Raw genomic sequence first — 22,711 nt, 5'->3', positions numbered from 1 at the left:
TATCAATTTAGCGGTTCAAACCGGTTTGAACCGTTATTTTTTGCGCCCCGGAACTGAACCGGAACTGAACCGAAAGCCGTGAACCCGAACCCGAACCGAACCGATAAAAATATCGGTTCGACACTCTGTTCTAAACAAATCTTTTTCGTTAAATAGAGCGGAAGTTTCATCCCAAAGAGGGGAACACAAATTACACGAACCAACGTGATTTGACTATTCAGAACTGCGCCTTATTCTTTACAGTACTTTTAGACGCTCATTTAAACAACGCCTTGTCTGTCCAACATAACACAGCCCGAAGTCAAAAGGGATCTTATGGACCACCTTTGCGACACAGGAGACAGTGGTATCTCAATGTTTTTTCCCGCAACCCGTCCGAAGGCGAACGGGGTGAGCTTGTCCAAACGAAAGTCCGTTTTAAAAACCACGTTTACGTTAAATTTCGCACCCAAAGCCTTTAGGCTGTGAGAAATACCATGAAAATAAGAAATCACCGCAAAGGTTCCGCCTTAAACTTCCACAGCGGTCCCCGATGCGCGTGCAAGCTGTCCACGTACACTTGAAACGATAAACTCCAAACTACCCCGGCCGCCGACAGTAGACGTTTCACTTGAACACCGAAAGCGTTCCCCACACAATGAAAACAAGATTTCTTCAGTGCATTGTCAAGTATTGATCTTACCACTCCCCAGTTTACGAGCTTTTTTTTTTTTTTATAGAAAGACTCGTCCTCGCAATTTCTTTTCCATGAGACCACAAACGCCCATTTTTATTCAATAGTTGGAAGTGTAAAAACTGCAACTCTTCCATCTTTCGCTTACTCAGAGGAGAATTTTAATTACGGTGTAGCAGTCAAAATAAAGTTCTGGGTCTCAGTAGCGGAATGTTGATTCGGAGTCTAAATCAAGATGTCGTCAACAAACCTCCAAACCAAAACCCCACCAACACCCAAAAAGCTAACAAAATCTGTTATATTTTTGGCAAGAGTTTTGAGAAATAACTCCGTCAACACTGGAGCCACTGCCGAACCAATGCACACGCCTTTCCGCTGTATATAACTGTCCCCATTAAAGTTAAGCCCCATCACCTTCAGATAGCACGTCAGAAGCCACGCCCCTCCCAAGTAAAAGGAAAGGGGAGAGAGGAGGAAGCCCGGCAGCTAACGTCACAAAGGGTCCGGCTGAAGGAAATCGCAGTGGCTGGCCGTGCTTCCCTCGTAGGCTATACTGACTTTTCGAGCCTTCGTCGTTCTACCGCTACATAGCGCTTGCTTTTATCCGTTGACAGGTCCTGCTATTGACTCAATCGCCCGACGTGTTGATTGTTCTCTTGTTTGTTCACGGTTTGCGAAATATTCGTGGCGCCGAAGCCACTGACTCGCGCTGTTGCACCATGCCACACTCATGTGTAGCTGTCGGCTTCCACGAACAGCGCTCGTCGCAGGTGTTCTTCCCGCTTACCGCCCTTTCCCCCCACAGCGAGATTTCAAAGGGGTGGGTTCCGGCTATGCCAACATACGAGATTGAGCGAATACCTTGTTGCCTGCTAGGAACGTGTTTCGGACGGCGCATATGCAAACAATGTATGTTTGCATCCGACGCTCTGCCAACCATCTTTGAAGGCAAGAACGCAATGGACCTTTTCCGAGAAGCGTTCTGCGCATGCGCGTCTGACGTCGTCTGACGACCCTCAGTTCGTGTCACACTCCCATCACGTAAAAACTGGCTTTTTTCCCACTCACGGGTGTCGCTGTCGCCGGTCGAGGAGGGAGCATTGTTGTATATGTGAAATTAATGTGTGTGGCGCGCAAGCAGCATGTCTTATTAAAGCTTCGTCAACATTACCTGGAATACATCGATTTCAATCGCTAAACCGAACTTGGGAATCGTCTTTATTGTCCCCTTAAGATTTAAGCAAGTTGCTTTGGTTGTTAAAGTTTAGAAAATCGTTCAATTGACTCTAGAAAAAACCGCAACGGATTTAGAAAAAAAAAAGAACATTTGGGTTATATGGACGTCTAACACCCCGCATCAATTCGAGAGAGAGAGGACGGGGGAGGGCGGTTGATACGGAGTGTAGGTTCGCGCACCTATAATGTTGGTTTCTTTCTTAGCGCAGCGGATTTTAGAGCTACGTCACTCTCAAATAATTGTTAGTTCCATAAATTGTCGCTCTATAGAAGGAAACGTGCTATGCTTGATCCAGACATGTAAAAAATACTCAAAAAGTAATTAACTTAAATTATTCAGTATTGGCCTCAAAAGTAATTTGAGTAGAGTAGAAGTTACTAAAATGGAAAGTAACTAAGTAAGTTACTACCTACCGTAACAAAGTAACGTATTACTTTTGAAGTTGCTTCTATATTTTTTATAATAACAAGAAAGTACAGAAATGTTTTGATCTCTTAGCGAATTTAAGCTACCCAAATATAAAGCGAATTGTTTTGTACTTTTTGTTTTCTGGTCAGTGATGTACTGCGGATGTATCATTTCTACCTTGAGGTTTCTTCGCACTGCCTGAGCTCGATTTGGCAGATAGTGTTTGCTTGTTTACGGGGTTGCGTAAAGTATATCTAACAACTACTTGAGGTAAAGTGCACAGTAAATAAGAGGTTATGTAATTCAAGTAAACCTAAACAGTTTTTTTTATCAGGTGTGCATTGCTCCAGGGGTGCTAATCGGATGTGCATCCGTTTTTTTTTATGGGAAATGGCGGCCAATACTGAATAAAGTCAAGTCGCCACACAGTAGTTGTTCCATTTTCACTAACGAATTATTAAACGCAATCAACTTATAAGGCACTTATTTCTATCGGTCTTATAGCCACCATTACTTCATCCAGAGAAATGACCAGATGACGTCTGGAAAGACGATAGCGAGTTTTCACATGCTGAACGCTATTTTTTGTTTGCAAATTGAGGAATGCATGTACTTTGAAGTCGAGAATTTTACTTTCTTCAGAAATTACCAGAAAAAAATACCTTAGTAAAGTACAAGTACATGCTCAGAGAATGTACTTCAAGTGAAGTACAAGTTTTCTAATCCTACTTGAAATAGTACCTTAAGTACCATGGTCTTAAAGTAGTTCCCAAATCAGTTTTTGTTTTTGTAAAAACGTTTGGAGAATTATTAAGCTACTCGAATGATCTTCGAATCTGGGCAGACCTGCACATGCTGAGTTTTGGGAGAAAAGGCAACGAAAAGAGGTCACCTCTGCGTTGCCCTTTAGCACGCGGTCCTTCAAGAGCAGCACAAACTACGGGAGCATCAGATGGGCTTCAGGGCGTGTGCTGCATTTTGTTGACTCCTTAGGGTGAGGCTGCTGCTGTACACATCATCTAGTGGGCGAGAGTTGCTATGTTGGGGAGAAGCGGGGACAACCTCTTTCTTCAAAGGTGCTGTGCAGGGACTTTAACGTTGAAAGAATTGGCATCTTCTACTTTGGACACTGTTCATCTTGTCACAAAGGACAAAAAAAAACAACGCCTCCTTCCTTCGAAATGTTGCGATTCCGCCGCGTAATCGCGAGGCAAAAATTAGAATATTCCCCGACCTGCAGCCGCGAGCGGCGGCCATGAGAAACACGCGACAGGACGTCAATGAGGGTCTTGTAGAAAGATAGCAAGTTGTGCGCTTAGCTGCTCAATAAAAGGTAACTTTTCTATAAATGTTGTCGTTCCAACATGAATATAAATGCGTCAAAAACCTGGTATCATCGACAAAACTTTCATTGTACGGAGATTTAGTGGCGCCATCTATCCTAGGTCCACAAAACCGTCAGCTCCATCTGCTACCGCAAACAGCCGCCAGAAGCCGGAGGGGGAGGGGGACAGAGCCGGACGGGTATGGCCGAATCCGGATGAGACTTTCGTCCTTTCACCATATTGTTCGCGCTGCGCCGCCAACACGTGGTCAAGCGGTCGCGAGCGGATGAGTTCTCGCTGCTCACTGATGGCTCTTGAGAGAGAGCTTCACCGGAACCCAGCGCCACCTCAATTGACGTCACAGCGCACGTGACTCGGGAGATGGTGAAGGAGTTGAGAGGTGCAGAAAACCTCAATCTTGGTCCATTTTTAAAATAAAAACTAGGACATGCAGGCAAATCCGGTTTTTGTTTTTTACTTCAGAAAGGTCGAGACACCAACTCCCAAATTATTTGGGCAAAGCACTGAAACTGTTGCAGAGCTCCTTTAAATACAAAAAGAAAAAAGCCAGTCTCTGGAGCCAATCTCGCATTCAATGGTCCTCACTTGCGACGTGTCTGTTTACTCTCCCCGCCTCGTGGCAGAGTTGTTTCAGTGGGGGACTCGTGAAAATTTTAGAGGGTTTCAGACCCTCCAAACCACTCCCCCCCTTCCTACGCGACATGCTTCCGCCTCTTTGCAAATACCAGCTGACCTTCCAACGTGATATCTCTTTTTCTGCAGGAATGCTAGTTGACGAGCAAACCTACCATTAAATTCAAAAGCAATTTGTAATTTGAGTAGAAGTTACTCGAAAAAAGTACTTAAAGTATTAGTTACCGAAATAAAAATATAGGTGAAAGTTACTAAACTACTCAGAAAAATAGTTAAACTACAGTAACTTGAGTAGAGTAGTTGAACTACGTACAAGTCTTGATCTCATTTGTCACCGCAGTAGACGCTCTGGCTCTAATCCGCGCTCTCTGCCGTCCGTCGTACTTTGATTGCGTACTCTCGAAACTCAGAAATGTGATCAAAGGTCCACCCTCAGCCCTTACTGACGGTGGAGCTTCTATTACAATATTGTGCATTGCATGAACGCGTTAGTGCAGGTTTGAGTCGAGCTTTGGTTGCGTGCACAACTCAATTGAACACACCAAACGTTTTTTTTTTTCGAGTGCCATAAGCTTGTTTTCATGTTCTGTCTTAAACTGCGCTGACCTTCCTTGGCAAAGTAACAAAAAACTACACGGCAAAAAAAAAAAGAAATACAGTGCAAAGTCTCACAAATATTTGACGAGGTCTAATGCGAGGGGGCTAAAGTTACGTTAGTACTTTACGACCGAAAACAGCTCTAGATTTGCAGAAGAGCTTTGAGGACCAGGAACAGAATATATAATTTTTTAACCCCTGTGCTTCGTATGCATGCAAAGGTACCGTGCAGTCCCCCAAAGTGCAACAAATGCAAATATACAGTATTTGGAATTTAGGCAAACTCTACTGGGGCTACGCGACTACGTGATGTACGGATAATCGATTCGTAATTTTGCCTGCGTACTTAAAAATACGGAAATAAATGTAAACTCATGGCTAAAACAAAAACAAAACGGCGTTGTTACTTCGCATGTAATCGCTTTTATAATATTGGCTTTAGTTAGTATTGCAATATGAACTGCGAATGAACTCAAGATATAGCGGCTAACTGCCGTACTTTTTTCATGCTTTTGTAAAAGTAACGGATAATTACAATATACTTTGTTACAAAAAGTTTCTAAATAATTATGTTACAAACTCCTGCAGCGAAAATATAACGTGGCAACTGAACATTTACTTAAAAGCTATTCAATTACAGGAATTCCGTTGTTTGTGCAATGACGATCCCCGTCATATTTTTGATATTTCTGTGTTAGACATACTTGAAAGCCATGTTCTCGGGAGGAACATTAAGATATATGTAAACGCCGTACCTAAATCTTTCCCAGAGATATAAAATTATGAATCGGGAGGCGTGGACATTGCCGAGATTTTACCATGGGGTCATTTCATGCCTAAGGAGACTCGGCAATTTTTTCATGTCTTGGATTTGTCCGAAAAAATTGTTTTGGATAAAGAAACCTCTGAACTCCTAAAAAAGTTTTTTGTTTGTGAAAAAAAATCTTTTTTTTTCCCTTATATTATTCCAGCGTACCACGCAAATTTAGGTGGCCGCTTAATCACTTTATAACATTACCTATCTTACAGTAAAATACAAATATTGAAAGACGCCATTATGAATCCAAATATTAGCTTCAAAACGAGGAGAGTTTATGATATTCGTTTATTCCTTTTAGTCAACTTGGAGTTGGGTGACAGCTAAGATACTTTGTTCCTTTATTCTCTTAAGAGTAATAATTTAATTGCTTGTATTGAATTTTTAAAGCCTCGCTTCGTCACATTTTAATTAAATTACAAAATCTTCAGTTTGTGCCTTATGAGGGCAAAAAAAATTAATAGCAATGAGGGCAACGGTGCCCGCAACTTTCAAAATAACCAAGCGTTCTATCCACCTCATCTCTTCAACATGGCAAAAAAATGAGAAAAGCATTTTTTGTTTTTGCTGACAAGCTAGTTTTTAAAGATGAGCCTCTCCGACCATGCCTCCAGGCGTATCCGTCTTAGTCGATGCTCGCTGGCGTTCTCCAGCGAGGTGTCAACGGTGGCCGTGTTAAAAAAAACTTGCTCGATCTTACACTAGGGTAAGCGTTTTGTGCCTTGGTTGGCGTTCTAAAGCCCACCCACGTCCAGTGTTTTTGAATCTTTGTTTTCACGTGACACGACCCGCCGGAGCAACTCAGATCCATTTTGGTAAGATTTAGAATGCAGCCGGTGTGAGACGCCACCGCAAAGTCTTCAACTCCCTCCTAAAAACACGTTTTATTCAGCTGAAGTGGAGGTTATCCTGACTTCCATGCATTCGTATCCTCTTTACGTTACATAATGGTACTAACGTCTTAAGTTTACTTCTGCCCAGGTAACCGCCGATGAGCGCAGGCCTCCATCGTCTGCTTCCCGAGCTTGGGAATTCATACTGCGCGTCGGACTGGCCTGTCGTATGTCCAGATGTAAAACAAAATACACCATCTTCCCGAGGGGAACCATGGGGTGATGCGGAGCATCGCGGATCGTTATTAGGGAATTGTAGTATACCGTTCCCGCAGCCCGCTAAGCACCCGTATAGCGTTCCGTAATCCAAAACGAGACCTTGAGCTATGCAGAGAAGGCTGGTGGCGCGCATGCGCAGCTGCGGCGTTTTCTTCGGGGATACCGTAGCGGAGGAGAAAAACGATTTACTACAACTCCCTATTAACGGTGTTATTAACGGTGTTATTGCTACTTGGCTCGCGCCGCCACTTTCGCTGCGCGCTCGCGGTCGCGTGCAGCATCGGGAGCAGCCTCTCGTTGTTGACGTGTACACGCGGCTTGCCGTTCTTGAAGGTCGGGTTCCGCCGCTCGCTTCGTACGTTTACGTTGAACTTCACGGTCCCGAACCTCAGGTTCTGCTGCTCGACGTTCTCGAACCGCCGCTGCTCCACGTTGTCGTAGTTCAGCATCCGCCGCTCGACGTTGACGAATGGACGCCGCTTCTCGTTGCCGTAGTTCAGGGTCTGCCGCTCGCTTCAAGCGTTGGCGCTCAGCGTCGCGTGCCCTTCGCTGCGCAGCCTTGTCTTCAGTGGACAGCGTTGCTGTTAGTTTGTGGGGTGGTGCTGACGCTTGCTTGCGCCAACCCCCTAACTGACGGGACTGTTGCTTCCATCACACTTCATCGGAAGAACGGAGTGAAGTGGAGACAACAGCGGTGAACTGAACGCACGCAGCGCGCTACCGCTGCTTATAATCACACTTGAAGGAGAGGAGACTAGAGGAGGAGAGTTGCGCATGCGCGCGCGGTGTGAGGAGAAGCGAACGCACGCGAAGTGCACGCAGCTGGTAGAGAGAGAGAGCGGAGAGAGTAACGCGCAGTTGCTGGAGAGAGGGAAGGAGGAGAGTTGCGCATGCGAAAGTGAGAGTGCGGACTACGACGCCGCGGGACATAGACCCGAGCAAGAGATGCTCCGCATCTAAAAAAAAATTCAGACTGGACGCTTGTCACCGATGAAGAATGATAGCAGTTTTTGTATTTTGCCGTAAGATAAAGTATGTTATTAAATAAGTATGCGCCCACCTAAACTTGTATGTTACTCAACCGTGTTAGGGTGCAGCTCTTAGGCGCCCGTTTCCTGCTTAAGCGGCGACGCCGTCGCCGTCCGTCGCCGTCGGCGTAACCGCGCGGAGCATTATGGGATATTTCCCATGATGCAACGCTCGGGAAGAGGGAGGGAGGAGGAGGGGAGAGCGAGGATGAGGACGAGGGATGGCGAGGAGGAGAGGAGGGGGAGGCGGGAGGAGGAGGAGTGGAGCTTGAAGGATGAAGGGAAAAGGAGGTGAAGGAGGAAGAAGAGGAGGATGAGTAGCAGGGACGATGAGGAGATGAGGAGGAGGGAGGAAGGGTATACCCTTCCTTCAGTACCCTTCCGTCCTCCTCCTCAAGAGCTGCGCTCTAATTCGATGTTACAGGGGGCTATAAATTTCATATTTTCATGTTTTTTTTTTTTAACTACACGGGCTTTATGAAAATTTCAGAAATTTAGAGCATGACATCAGCAAAACGAAAATTCATTGTTTCACAAGAATTACTTTTCTTGAAGTATCCAAATTAATTTTTTCGTTCAAATCCTAGACATGAAAAAATTGCTGCGTCTCCTTTGGCATCGAAGGACCCCATAGTGAAATCTGGGCAATGTCCCCGCCTCGAGATTTTGAATTGTGTTCTGTGCACTTCAGTTATATGCCCTTGGCTGTTTGTAGGCACAGTCAATCAATCAATCAATCAATCAAAATATAGGTCAAATTTGATGTCTACACCTTCACTAACTGCTAGGCAGACGCAGGTGTGTATCCTCCCGTATTACGCACTCTATCCCTGGGGGCATGCCGGCGAACAGTTCCGAGACGCAGCCAAATCTGTGATAATAGAAGGAACCTAACGTACCGAAACATTTGCTCAACCTAAACGTGAAGCCATTAGATTGCCTAAATTTACTTAGACAAATCTGTGCCAAACGGGTCACAAACTAATCATCGCTTGAGCGGATGTTAGTTAGTGTACGGTTCTGGGATGCATACGTCCCTTGATTGAGAAGAGTTTACGCGTGGCAGGAAGCGCCCAGCGGGGCTGGTGTCCAATTACTCGGGTACAACTGATGGCGGCAAGGCCAGCAAGGTGGCCCGCGCCTCGCTCAGCTGGCTGCGGCTGAGAAGGCTCTCCGCCTATTGTCTTTCCTCTGGTGGGCGACCAGCGCCACCACTTGAGGTTGTGTGTGTTGCGAGAACCGTTTGTCGCTTCCCGTTGACAGGTGTCATGTCGCCTCCCTAGATCTGCCTCAGCTGCTGCGCTCTTTCTGTCCCAACGAGGTAGAGGGGCTTAGAGCGATAAACCGGGGTTCCGGTCTGCACTCGAAAGTGACCCCCATAAGGCGGCTGCCATTGTACGCAAATTTGACCACTCGTCACATGACCGAACCAAACACGTGACGTCACAGGAAAGATGGCAGCGCCCTTGCAGCGGCTGGCCCCAGCTGGGCCGGAGCTTGTCGGATGCTTTGTTGGTTGTCGTTCGTCCCGGCGAGTTGATTTCACACGCGGAAGCCGTCATATGAGGCCGGTCGAAAGCGACTTCAGAGTTCAGCGCGGTGTCTGACGTAGGTATAACGTGAAAATGCGGAGGAACGGTGTGCATTTCGCTGGTGACCGACGGGGATGTTGCCACGAGAGAGAGAATCGGCCCTACGTTGCTCGGACCTCGGATTCATTCGGGCACCGCTAGGACAAATTTTAAGGCAACGTTTCTGTGCTCGCGTTGACCATCGGAACCTTCAAGATCTGATGTGAAGCGTGTGCAATATATTTGGATACACAGTTTAGCGACGGAAATTGTGAGATTCGTGCTTGGCAGTGTGCAATTGTGGTGCCGCTTCGTTCAAATGACCGAAGGCTCACTTTCGTTGTGCGGTGCATCGGAGAGCTGCATTGACGGTTGTAGTTCCCGCACCGTGCTACTGTGCTGCTTCCCAGATTGTTCCGGCGTAGACGTGCACTTCCACGGAGCACAGGTGTGCGGCGCGCCGAAGAGCTGCCTTCAAGCTGGTAGTTCCTATGCTGTGCTTTAGGTGATGCTGTGCTGCCTACTAAATTGCTCTGGCGTATACGTATACTTTCACGGAGCACAGGTGATGCTGTTGGTATTGATTCTGCTGGTCCGTCGCTCGTTTCGTCGACACCAAAATTTCATCAAGCTGTATGGACATTTCATCGCGCGTGTTGCCTACCCAGTCTACCCGTTCACGCCGCTTTGCGACGACAGTCTGCAGCGGCTCATTACCAGAAAAGTGGCCCCCCAACCATTTCAGTTCAGCTCGTCCTCGGCAGTCGCCAAACTCCGAAGGAGATGATTTATTCGGACAGAATGCCACTAAAGCAATGCAGCGTCTTTAGTGGTCATGGTACACTCTCTTCGGTCTGTTTTTTTTTTTATATTGTCACGGATGCTTGCTCCAGTCCTAGTTTCTATCAATATTTAGTATTCTGGAAAGTTCCAGGCCATGTTCAGCTGTCATTGTACGTTCTGATGGAGGTGCTGCGCACTTTACCCATAGCCTTTCACTCTGTGTGGACCCTGGCGGCTCCTTAGCCGAGTTGCCCGATAACAAGACACGGGTGGCACATTATCCCGCGTCTTATACCCCCGGCGAGCCGGGAACCAAGTCCTATCCCGAGCGCGGCAGAAAAACCGCAAGAATGAGCGAGTACCACAAGGACGAACCTCGGAAAAACACCACGAAGAACCTGAAATCCAAGCCAGTTGCTGCTACCAGCAAGAACCATTGGAATTAGGTCTTTTGCCAGAAAAACCGAAGCTGACTAAGCCAACAATGACAAACCTGTAGCAGCAAACCGCGTCCGCTCCCACCATCGTTTGCATGACTGTCGCACCTCGCACTGTGATGCCCTTCCACGCAAGGTGCATAAGACGTCGGGGGCTGGATTGAACAATATGACCACATGACCGTGTCACCCGCCACAGTGGGTAGATGGACAACCAGCTCCTGCAGAACCTATACTTCTCGTGGAAGAAACTGCCAGGCACTGGTTTGAGAACCAGGGATCCTCCTTAACGTCGTGGGAAGTTTGCAAGACCGAGCTGAAGTGGACGTTCATCAGCCAACATTGACGAGAGAGAGCAGAATTTCTGATTCTGTCCAGGACACGGCTCCAACAAGAGCGTCACCACCTTTGTGGAGGATGTTTTGCGCCTGATCGAGCACCCATGCCAACCCTAATGCTACAAAAGACAAGAAGTTAAGAACCTCATGTGAGGCACAACACCTTCGGCAGCCTTCTCCGCAACCCCACGACAGCAGTCGAAGGGTTTATATCACTGAGGCTTCCAACATTGAATGTACACTGCAGGCCCGAGCCTGTCAATATCGTTATCAACAACTCCCCAGCGTCTCGACACTCGAGTCGTCCAGCTGCAACTTCGACAACAGCCCCCCACGCATCCGCAACATCATCCACAACAGTGTCCGGGAGGAGATAAGGAAGCTAGTTCCTGCCATCTGTTGCCCGGCTTTTATTTTGATTGCCGAGATTGTTTCGGAAGAAGTTCGACAGGCATTTCAACTGGACACTTCTTCGAGCAAAGCGACATCTGACGAACCGAGGGCGACTTATGCCACAAAGTCAGAACGACCGCTACCGGCTACCTGTTACTATCCAGTGCGAATTCAACGAGACAACCCAACCAAAGCATTCCTGACATCGGGAAGAACCAGTGTAGATCCGCGCTGAACAAATGACACCGAGGAAAACGGAGATGCTGCGAATTGCCGACCGAAAACCACTCTGCTATCATTGCATGAGGACGACCATGTCTACAGGAGGTGCCCGTACAAATAAATTGGCCTGCAAGGTGTCGTGCCGAACGACCCTCGACCACGTCTCGGCGAGCGTCCGTGACAGATTGAGGATTATCTTCGGCTGTCTTTGTCCCTGGTGCCGACATTATCTCGATGCTCGTGATCCACTTCATCTGGACGGGAGGTAAGCACGACAAAGCAGGTGAGCGGCAATGCAAGGACAGTTGATCTGGTGTCGGTTGTCGTCCAAGGACAATACCTAATAATTTGCTGACACTAATTATCTTTGTCTACGCCACGAAGCACACAATTTCCAACTTTGAGGGAGAATGCCGCTGAGTGACTTGAAGAAATAGAATGGTTCGTTGCTCCCAAAAGTGGACTGCAAGCATCACCAGACTTCACTTTGCCACACGAGACTTACACAAGTTGCAGTGGTCGCGGGATGCACAATAAATAGCCATTACGAAATGGAAGTGAAATGGCTTGGATAGCAAACAAACATTGTTGCCAGCTATCAAGTCAACGGTACAGCAAAAGGCACAGCCACGTAACCAATACATGCTTGAGCTTGCTGCATTGATGCAGAAAACTACCAGGAAAATTTGCGGATTAGAAGCCAGCCCTGCGGCTTCAGTGTATCAAATGTTCAGTGGCTGCACATGACGTATGATTACAAGACGGCATCAGTCAGTTAAAGTTGCTACTCGACCAAACTGAACACCGACGTGCCAGGAGCGTCATCCGACTACAAGGTCTACAGGTACTACGACTGAACGCCTGACAGAAGACTGTCGCAGAAAGAACTCGTTATGGAACCATTTACTAAGAATCAATAATTATGTAATCAAGTGGAAATAAACATATATGATACACTAACCAGATTAGCATATTTCCGCTTGCCTTTACGCCTTGAGAGTCTATACACCAAGAATTGTCTACACTGCACTCGAAGGTCCTTTTGAGGACACTCGCATCTCTGACCCTTCAATATTAATTAATGGGACATACCAGACTGGCAGACTCGTTGCATGGTGCTGCACTCGCTCCACCTCTCCGGAACACGTGGTGCATCCAAAAACCAACTGCAGTGATATGGAAATGTTATTTTTTAATTTATTCTCTCCAGGGGGCCTTCGTAGACATTGCAGAGAGGATACTTAAAACTACACACATGATAATAACATTAAAGCACACTACTGTAACTTTTTAATTGCAAAAACAAACACACCTCTGAGCATATACTTTAATAGTATGTGTTGATGCATAGTTGTGTAGCAGGACACTTCCTATACATATGACAAAATAGTCCCTTTGCAGAAACCCATCAAGCAACACAACTGCCACCATTTTTTTTTCGGCGTAAAGCACACGATTGGGCCCCAGTTCACGTCGAATGCTAATGCAGCATTCGAGTCCAATTGGCGCCGAGACGAAATCACAGTGATAGCGGACATAACATTCTTGCCGAACAAATGCCCAAAGTATGAAAACCTGGGGTAATTAAAATAGCAGCTACTGTAATTTGTTTCATCACAAATTGGCAAACGGCAAAGGCTACCGCCTCGGCAAGTCAATCGGCACATTAGAGAGAGGCACATGACAACATATCGTCAGAGTGCTCGTCTGCACAGATTTGTCACACACCTTCGCTCCGTCTCTCTGATTGGCTCGAGGGACTGTGGTGGTTGCCCTTTTACAAGTTACAGTGATACGAAGTATAGGCAGCCCACACTTTCCAAAAAGAGTATTGGAGAGACCGAGAGGAATGGTCAACATTTTTAAACACTGCTCTTCAGGCGAGGGATGAATCTTATCCAGGTAATTAGAACAAGTAAATAATTGACCGACTAATGCAGTACACTCTTGATGAAAAAAGTATTGCTGCAATAAATCCTACGAAAGAAAAAAAGGTGCAGTTAATCTATGCATACACCAAAACAGTTGTTCTTATAGCAAGTCGAATAGATTTGAAGTAGGTGCCTGCAACGATTTATTCATCCCCACAGTCAATAAAACGTCATCCTCGTAGCTGAAAATAAGTGTGCACTTCGTACTCACAAAAAAAGGAAGAAAAGCGATCGAATGTAGAATCGTCGATTAGCACAAAAGGTTAAAGATCGCAGGAACTTCCTCTCTAAAAGTTGCTATGGTTATTCGGTGACGCAAAGCTGAAACAACTTCCCCGAGGCCCTAACGCGACGTATACCTTACGCTTCGATTCTCAGACATTCTAACGTTCAAACAAAGCTGGAAAAAGGCGAATATTTTATGCTTGAAGTGATATCGTAAAACTTTTTGATAAGTGCCAAACGCAAAGGTCGCTGGAGCTTCCTCGCTAAAAGTTGCTGTGATTATGTAGTTACCTAGGGCTGAAACAAATTCCCCTAGGCAATACATCCAACGCATACGTTTCGTGTCGATTCTCAGACATTCCAACGTTAAACAAAGCTAAAATAATGCGAAAATTGTATGCTAAAAGCACTCAAAGTTCTATCGGTCCTCGAACAGATTCCGAAACGGAGCACCGGTACGGCGATACGGCTGATGCTGCCTCACAGGTGTTAATATCCAGATGATCCAGTGCGATCTTGCGCAAAAAGGGTATAAAGTCTCATTCCTTCATATTTTCACAGTATACCTGCGTCAGCGAGCACGAACAAGTCCGAAGTCGTCGGAAAGCAGCTGCACATCACGGCTACCGCGCACCGAACAAACTCGCATCCGCCAGCTCTGGGCGCTGCCATCTTACCTGTGACGTCACGGCTCTTGGGAGGTCACGTGACGAGTGGTCACATTTGCGTAAAACATGGCGGCAACCGGGGGGGTGCCACTTCCGAACTTCCGGTTTATCACTCTAAGCCCCTCTACCTCGTTGTTCTGTCCGCACCCGTCCATCCAGCTGATGTTGGGTGTGCCAGCGGTGATTTGTTCTGTCCGAGGGCCAGACTCGTCGGTGTTCCTTACGGCCTGCGCCATTTCGTTCTTGAGCTCGGGTACCGGATGAGACCGTTGATCGTCACGGGGAAACGGGAAAGAAGGATAGGCATAAAGGGTGCCTGAGAGATAAGACGTGCAAAAGGAACGGAAAAGGAAAATAAGCGACGTTTCGAGCCAACACCCTTCGTCAGGTTATACGAAAACTAAGGGAAGCCAGGGAGAAGAACGCGAGAGTCGCCGCTACACAATGCCAAAAAATAAAGACAAAAAAAAAAGGGCCCAGCAGCAAACGCAAAAAATGGTATGTTTTTTTTTGTTTTTTTTAAACGCCCATTTAGAGCGCGTGTCTTCGATAGCTATTCGCGCAGGGTGATCAGAAACGGACCAGACTCTCATGGAATACATAAAGCCCAATGAAAATCGTCTCTCCTGAAGAGACAGCTCGTTGGCCATGCAGCTCGTTGGCCATCGTGGGCTGCATGCAGACTTGGCACAGGGGACGTGCGAAGGGAACCCTCACCAATCGCAACCAAAGATGGGGGATAGCATCAAACATTTTTAGATTGAAACAATTAGCTGAACCGTCAACAATACTGCCATAGACCAGTCGTGATCGAAATATCGAGCAATATATCCTCAAAAGGCACGTCCGGTCAGAACCCCAGGATCGGTGGTGTATACTTTTAAGAATATTAATTGATTTGGGAGTTTTAATCGGGGCGCAATTCACCCAGAGTTAATCGATCTATAAACACTCCTCCAGAATGCAATATATTGAGAAGCTTAGGGATTTGGTATGCTTTTTTTTTTCACCGTGAACGCGTGTAATCAAAAATACAGAGTGCATGTAAAAACATAATAAAAGGCCGAAGATGTGCGCGGATACAATTAGAATGCTGTGTTAGGACGTAAATCTTAAAGTGATAATGACGCTTTCAAGTATATTCGTTGCAACTTCCGTATAGAGAGTAGACACACCCGCCAGAATTCAAAGGTCGGTATGGGAGCGCCCATGCACAGCTGCCGCGAAGCGTCTATTCAACTCAAATACTCGAAATGTTTACTTGTTTTGAGTTTAATATTGCGTTGCATATTTGTATATTGCTTGTTTCCAGTTGTAAGGTGAGCGTGTGTTAAAGCTTAGCAGATAATTACACGTGGCTTACGAAGTAAATCCAATACCTTGCGAAATAATATCGCACGCGTTCATTCTTCCAGTTATTCCGTGGCCTCCACCAACAGTTTTCTTTTTTCAGTTTAAAGATAGTAATACGTACTTCGTAATTGATATTTCACCCTTCATCTGGTACAACCCACAATGTTGAAGATTTCCTATAACATGTTTGCAGAATCTGAATTCATTAATGTAGTAGTTATCTTGTGGCAATCGTATAATGCCGGTACGTTATTTCACGCTATTTCAAAGATTCATCATCAAAAATAAAAATTCAGGTTTTTTTTGTGTCGCACAAAAAGATAAATTGTGAAGGCCTTAATAGCGTTTTCAACCAATCATATTGTTTTCTTTTTCACCGGGGCGGCCATCGCTCGGTTGTGCTAATCTCTTGTCCGACTGAACAGTGTTAAGGACTGGTCACTCCGGGGTCGGAATGACTCCCGAATCAGTCCGCACTTCCGCGACGACTCCGGAGTGGAATGGGAATGGAGTTATACCCCTTATATGTATTTATTTTACCTGCATCAACCAGAGGGCGTTAGAGTGAAAAAAAAGGGGGGGGGGGGGGGAGGCAGAAATGGTAAACAAACTTCAAAAACAGCAAATTATAAATGATGAGATTGCACAAGATAAACATGCAAAAGGAAACGTTTTAAACACACTACAATAACATAATTAAAAAAATGAATTAACGGTAGGAAAATCTACAAATGGATCTGGTAGTACTCATTAGTTGTTGGGAGAAAAGTGTATTTTTTAATGCGTCAGTTCTCGCGAAAAGTTTCCGTTCTTTTCTTTCGTTATTTATTCTGCGAGAAACATAATTCGGAGCCTTGATACATTTTGATATATCGAGACCAATGTTGCCGTAATAAAGACCGTATTTAAAAAAAATTAGACGACCCCTTTTCTGTTTTGCTGTACGGGTTTCCAAAAGACTTGCAGCTTTATTTCAGAGATACTATTGCGGAAATGAAAGTTATTGAATACATATCTCGCGTCTTGGTTTTGGATTCTTTCGATTTAATGTATACACTTCTGCGTATGCAGGATCCATACAATACAAGCGTAATTTAAAATCGGCACGACGTACGAAAGGTACAAAAATATTTTTTTTTCGGCTGGGTGAAATTTTCCTAAAATTGCGACGCAAAAAATGTAGTATGCCGCTAACATTAGAACACAAAAGTGTAGCGTAGTTTCCACCGTAAGTCAGATGTCCGGTGCATTCTGAAATAGACTGCCTTGGTGCAAAGATTCAAACTAAGGTTGTTTAATATAAAAGATGTCTGAACAATTATACGCTTTCTATTAAATCTAACACGAAAACAATCGATATATTAAGTGACATTTTTCATTTTCACATCACTCTGAAATGTTCTTTAAATCACTCACAATAGCGTCGTCGTAACTGAACAGTCGAGCTCGCCCTTAAAGATCCGCACTTCTGAAAGTCGCAGGAAAGGTAAAGCGCCGTTCACACTCTTCCGGCCGAGTAAGACCGAGAGAGACCAGACCGGTTTTTATGCCTCTTGCGACTTCTTAGGACCGGATGCGATGTAGCGCAGCTGGTCCTAAAAGATCGCAAGAGGCTTAAAAACCGGTCTGGTCTCTCTCGGTCTTACTCGGTCGCAAGAGTGTGAACGGGCCTTAAGACAGACGCAGACGACGTTGCAAAGGAGCAGACGACGCTCAGATCGCGATCAGCCATTCAAGGCTCGGCGTTTTGACGTCACCGCTACCCCCTGCGCAAGAAGCAGACGAACTTGCCCTCCGCACTATAAGTCTTAAACAGGTTTTCCGAGTGGGAAAGATAAGGTATGTTTGCAATTACTCGCAACGTTCTTTTTCGAAGCGGATGCACTTGGTCAAGATGAGTTGCAGTGGTAGTACGCCAAACCAACGAACCATAATTTAAATTGTAATAAGATATTCATTTTGTATTATATTATTTTAACAGATGGTAGGAAGTATATACCTATCCCGACATATAATTCCCACAGTTCTTGACAATTTTCTATTTAAATATCCAAGTACAGCCGTATAGGATATTCTCGGAGGAGACATGTAAGATTGCGGCACGAGGCTTCCCGACGCTTCTTAGCATCTCCTGACTGGGGTCGTGCCAGCCTCCACAACGATGGCAGCAGCTCGATTTATTGCAGACTCCTCCAACATGGTGGAAGCAATGACACTTGAGCTAGTGCAGGAACCTGTATGCGTACACGTTCTTACAGAAACCGTTACGTCAGCGTTTCTCGGGTGCGACATTCTGGACGCTACAGGCTAAAATGGCCGGGAATAGGACCACACTATTAGAAGCGACTAAATATTGCCGCGAGCGCAGCTGACCGAGTGGGCCGTGCGCCCGTGGCCTAACGGTTATCGCGCTTGACTTCTACGCAGAAGGCTAGGGTTCGATTCCTGGCCTTCTGCGGTCGATTGTTCGAGAAGCCCAGGCATGTACAAACAGGGCTCCGCGTGGCAAGCCACAGTCAGTTTCGCCCCAACGTTCGACTCTGCTCTTTCGCCGACTTCGACGCCCGCGACGCTCTGCTGTTATCTTCTGTTTCCTTTTTATTTTCGAGCACACATTCGCCCCCATTAAACGTTTAGCTTCTTCAGTTATCGTATTATCGCCTCATCACTTGTCATTCGTGGCAATATTCGAAGTCGCCCATTTTGTTGGAACTATCGTTGCTTCCTTTTTGGAGCGTACCTCCCGAGGTGGTTGTTGGTGTTTGCTTTTTAGAGTCACTTATCTACGTGTTCTGTGTTTCCGGTATGTACCAATAGACCGCGCAAAGTAACCGCCCAAAAAATTCGAAGGAAAGCTGTCTTTGGTTCAGCTTTTATTTTACTTTTTTCGGCAACGAAGAAACGTTACTTCTGATAGGACCTAGTGACGTACTTTCGTTGCTTTTCGATCAAGTAACGAGTGACAGTGTTTAGTCAGTTCCTTAGGGGAAAGTGACCAACCCGAGTAACCAGCGTAGCTCTGACCTCGGCTCGCACGCGTAATTTGCACGACGAGAAAATACAAGATAAATCACAAAAAGATGTGTACAAAGTATGCCAGTATACCCACAGGTTTTCCTAAATGAATGCAGTAGGAGGCGACTAATTATCAAGGGCGACAAATATTGGAAGCGAATAAGTACCGCTTCATAAGAACGAATCATTAATCGTAACGGGAAAATAACGCCTCCCTTTTGAACTTACGTTTTACTATTTGAGAGGGGAGCGAGTAAAGGCGCTTAATTACTTTACTCCTGTGACCTTGCACTTGCCTGCCCGGAAAACAGTCCTCATGAAACTCTCTGTACGAAACTGTCTTTCCAAGGGGGTGGGGCACCGCAATGTTTATTTTGTTTCAGAAGGGCTTGGATTTGGGCTAGTTGGTTGAACATGTTTAGGGGATAAAAGCGCTAAAAACGACGGACGAGTAGGAGAGACACACACCACAGAGCGCTGTTGATAACACGGTGAACAGTTAAAAGAGGCCCATGTAGAAGAAAGGTATTGCAGAAGGGTTTGGATTCGGGCTGTTTTGTTTATTTTGTTTCCTTCCTTTATTGCGTATATGTTCCCTGCAGGTTGGAGGTTCCCATTCCCCCTATTCGGTTTTCTTCAAACCATGCGTCAATACACGACGCCTACTTCTTTTTTTCGACATTAAGGTTCGCATTCAAGAAAACCCAGATCCGAGGAGAAAAAAAAAAAAATCCCGGAAACAGGAAATCATGCAAGTTGTGCCCGCAAAGTGTCAACCCGAGGTGTGCCACCAAGGAGCAGATACACTCAAAGAAATCTGTCAAAGTCAACTTTCGCGTTAAGCGCACGGGAGAGCCAATCATTGTGATATCCTGAAGGACGTCGGCGAATGACATTATGGTCAGGCGTTAAGCCATAAAATTCAGTCTGTGCAATGACATTGAGCGTGACGTGTCATGCGCTTACGTCACGCACAATCTCACAGCGCATACTGTTTTTTTTAGAGTAGCTTATTAACAGCATTGCCATTCGGCGACATCCTTCAATATGTCAGTTTCATTCTTGCTGTCGGGTTGTTCCCTAGCTTTCCCTACATCCTCGCGCTGCAACATGAATTGCTGGGATCGTGTCCGGCCCAAAACGAACGAGCAACTCGGCCAACTCGGAGACGTTTGATGCGGCAGCAGCCAGTCAGGGAAGCGATATTTTCGCGCGACGGCCCCGTTAGCGGTGGTGATGACAACTAAAGACTTGGTTCTGGTTTGGAATTGATCGTTTTTGGGAATGAATCATTTCAGAAAAATGAATTACTACTCTCAACGCTATTGAAGGATATGAGAAAACAGGTTTATAGCGCGTAACTATGTGTCGATAAAGTACGAGAAAATTAAAATTCAGCGATGATGACGACGCATCGCTGCAATAGACTACTTCCAGATACCACTGCATGCAAAACGGCGCGCGTTGCACTCTGGGAACTAGTTGGCCAGGGAGGAGAGTAGCATGGTTTCGGTTTTGATCGTCACGTCGACACGAGATTAAACACAGAGCGTATCTCATGCTTTCTGGTCCCGAGAGCTTCATTTTTGGTCTTTAAACTAACCTAAATGGCCAGACCTCGAAACTTTAGCACAGGCCCGAGACGTGAGAGCTTGTCTTAACACATGCTTGTATATTTGTACTCGAGCATTTCTGTTAGCGTTTCGAGGTATGGTGAACGAGCCAGTGCTGGATATCTCTACGCAGCGAAGCTCGGCGAACCATGTTGCCAATGTTGCGACGTCCAGTTGCTGGGAGAAATGGCTTCATGTGAAGCACTCTTTTTCTTTTCGCGCATTATTGGTTGAACAGGTAATAGCGTTTTACTATTACCTGTGTAAAACGCACAAAGACGACGAGCGTCGTAACATTTTTTTAAGCTGCTTGATTGTCCCTATCCGATCGCAGCGTCAGCATGTATTCGAACTTAAAATGAGACGGACCATAAGGCCGATTGCATCTTGTATCCGGGTGAACTACGACTGATTACGACGAATTCAGTCGACACTACGGTGGCTCCGAGGCGAGAGCGCCGGCCTACGGATCCCGAGGTGGCTGGTTCGATTCCCGATCGAGGTGCCCGCAATATGACGGAGGCTTATTGCGGAGAAGGCGCCGTGTAACCGAGCTTTCGGTTGCACGTCAAAAGAACCCCAGGTGGTCGAAATTAATCCTCAGTCCTCCGCTGGAACGTGCCTGATGCCCGTCGTAGGTTTGGCACGTAAAACTCCGAAATTTTTTTTTAGTCGACACCAAACGCAGAAAGTCAAAATTCCTTAGACACGCTATAGAGATGTGTGTACAGCAGCTGGGCGAAATAGCCATCTGAATGTGTGCGCAGCGTTCAGAAAACGTTACCTTTGTTTGGGTTTCTCGTGATGTACCCTGCCGCGATGCGGGTATCTCCCTGCACTGGCCCTCAGCTTAGCGCTTACCCAAAGAGTGGAATAGGCCAAGGATACAGCCGCAGTCAGATGACGGTATTGTCGGATATCCCCGAATACCCTACTGAAAAAAAAAGAATCTATATAAGAACTGATATGAAATATCCAAAAACTGATATGCGACATATGAAACTGATATGAAATATCCAAAAACTGATATGTGACATATGAAACTGATATGAAATACCCAAAACTAATATGCAGCATATGAGAACTGATATGCAACATATGCCAACTGATATGCAGCATAAAATTTATATGCGATTTAAATGATAACTTATTCGACTTTCATATCAAAATTTGCACTGTATCCGATAAACATATCAGAAATACGTTCATATAATTTTTTTTTAGTATACGATGTGCCGCGCGGGCAAGAAAACACGGGGCTTGGAACCGCAGTGGAGCGGCTTGATTTATTGGCTTCCAAATAATTACTAAGAGATTCATCCCCTGAGCCATTAATACTCTCAGAGGTATGACATTGCTGGAAAAAAAATTAATATGCTGGGAATATTTTTTATTGCTTAGGTAGTCAGCGAGAAATTTCGTACGTTCAAAACGACCAGTATAAAAGGCGGAAACGCAGAGCTAAGAAGTAGTTATCGAGTGTGCTGTTTTATTCATGATTGTTGTGCCGTGTATGTGTATTGCTCAATGGATATGTCCATCTGGTTAGTTGTGTGGGTAATGGCTTTACATGGTGGCGTGATAGAATAAAAGTATTTTTGTAGCACATGAATTGGGCGGTACCTAGCGCCACCTAGTCTAGCTGAAACTGATATGCCACAAATGAAATTGATATGAAATAACAAGTTCTGATATGAAAAAGGTGTCCAATAAACAAATTGGAAATAAATTAATATAATCTTTTTCAGTGGGGTATCCGCGGATATGCATGGCTCTAGAAGTAAGATGGAACCGAAACCGAAACTAACGTGCCACTTTACTGGTTCGCCATCTTGTTGTGACGTCAGATGTTGTATAAGCACCAGCACGTGGGCAGCTTGGGCCTGTTTCGTCCGGCGTCAGAAGCAGTCAGAAGGCCGTCGTCCCTGGGAAATAACGAACTACGATTCATCAAGCTTGTCTTAGTCAAGCAATGGTCAGGAACTGTCTTAAGATTTCCAAAACGCGATTTCAGACAATTCGCAGTTCGTATCCGATCCACCGACATCGCCTTTCAGGGGACCTCCCCTGGGGTCCCCCAGAAGTCTACATGTCGGCGGATTCGCAATACGCCCGCATGTAGACCCAGATGCCGCGTCGAAGCAGAAGGGCATGGAATATTTTATTTGTTAGCAAGGTTTGAACCGCTTTCTGGCATGACGCCAACTCTAGGACTCAGCGTTCGCGTCAGACTGCTCGGCCCCACTTCAGTCGCAGAGACTTCTCGGTCGGAAACCGATAAGATGTCACTCTCTCGTATCTCTTCGTGGTG

This window comes from Ixodes scapularis, unplaced genomic scaffold (genome assembly GCF_016920785.2).
Source record: "Ixodes scapularis isolate PalLabHiFi unplaced genomic scaffold, ASM1692078v2 PGA_scaffold6__148_contigs__length_123643588, whole genome shotgun sequence".
NCBI classification, from domain to species: Eukaryota; Metazoa; Arthropoda; class Arachnida; order Ixodida; family Ixodidae; genus Ixodes; species Ixodes scapularis.
The sequence above is the reverse complement of the archived record's forward strand: the minus strand, read 5'-3'. Positions refer to the sequence as shown.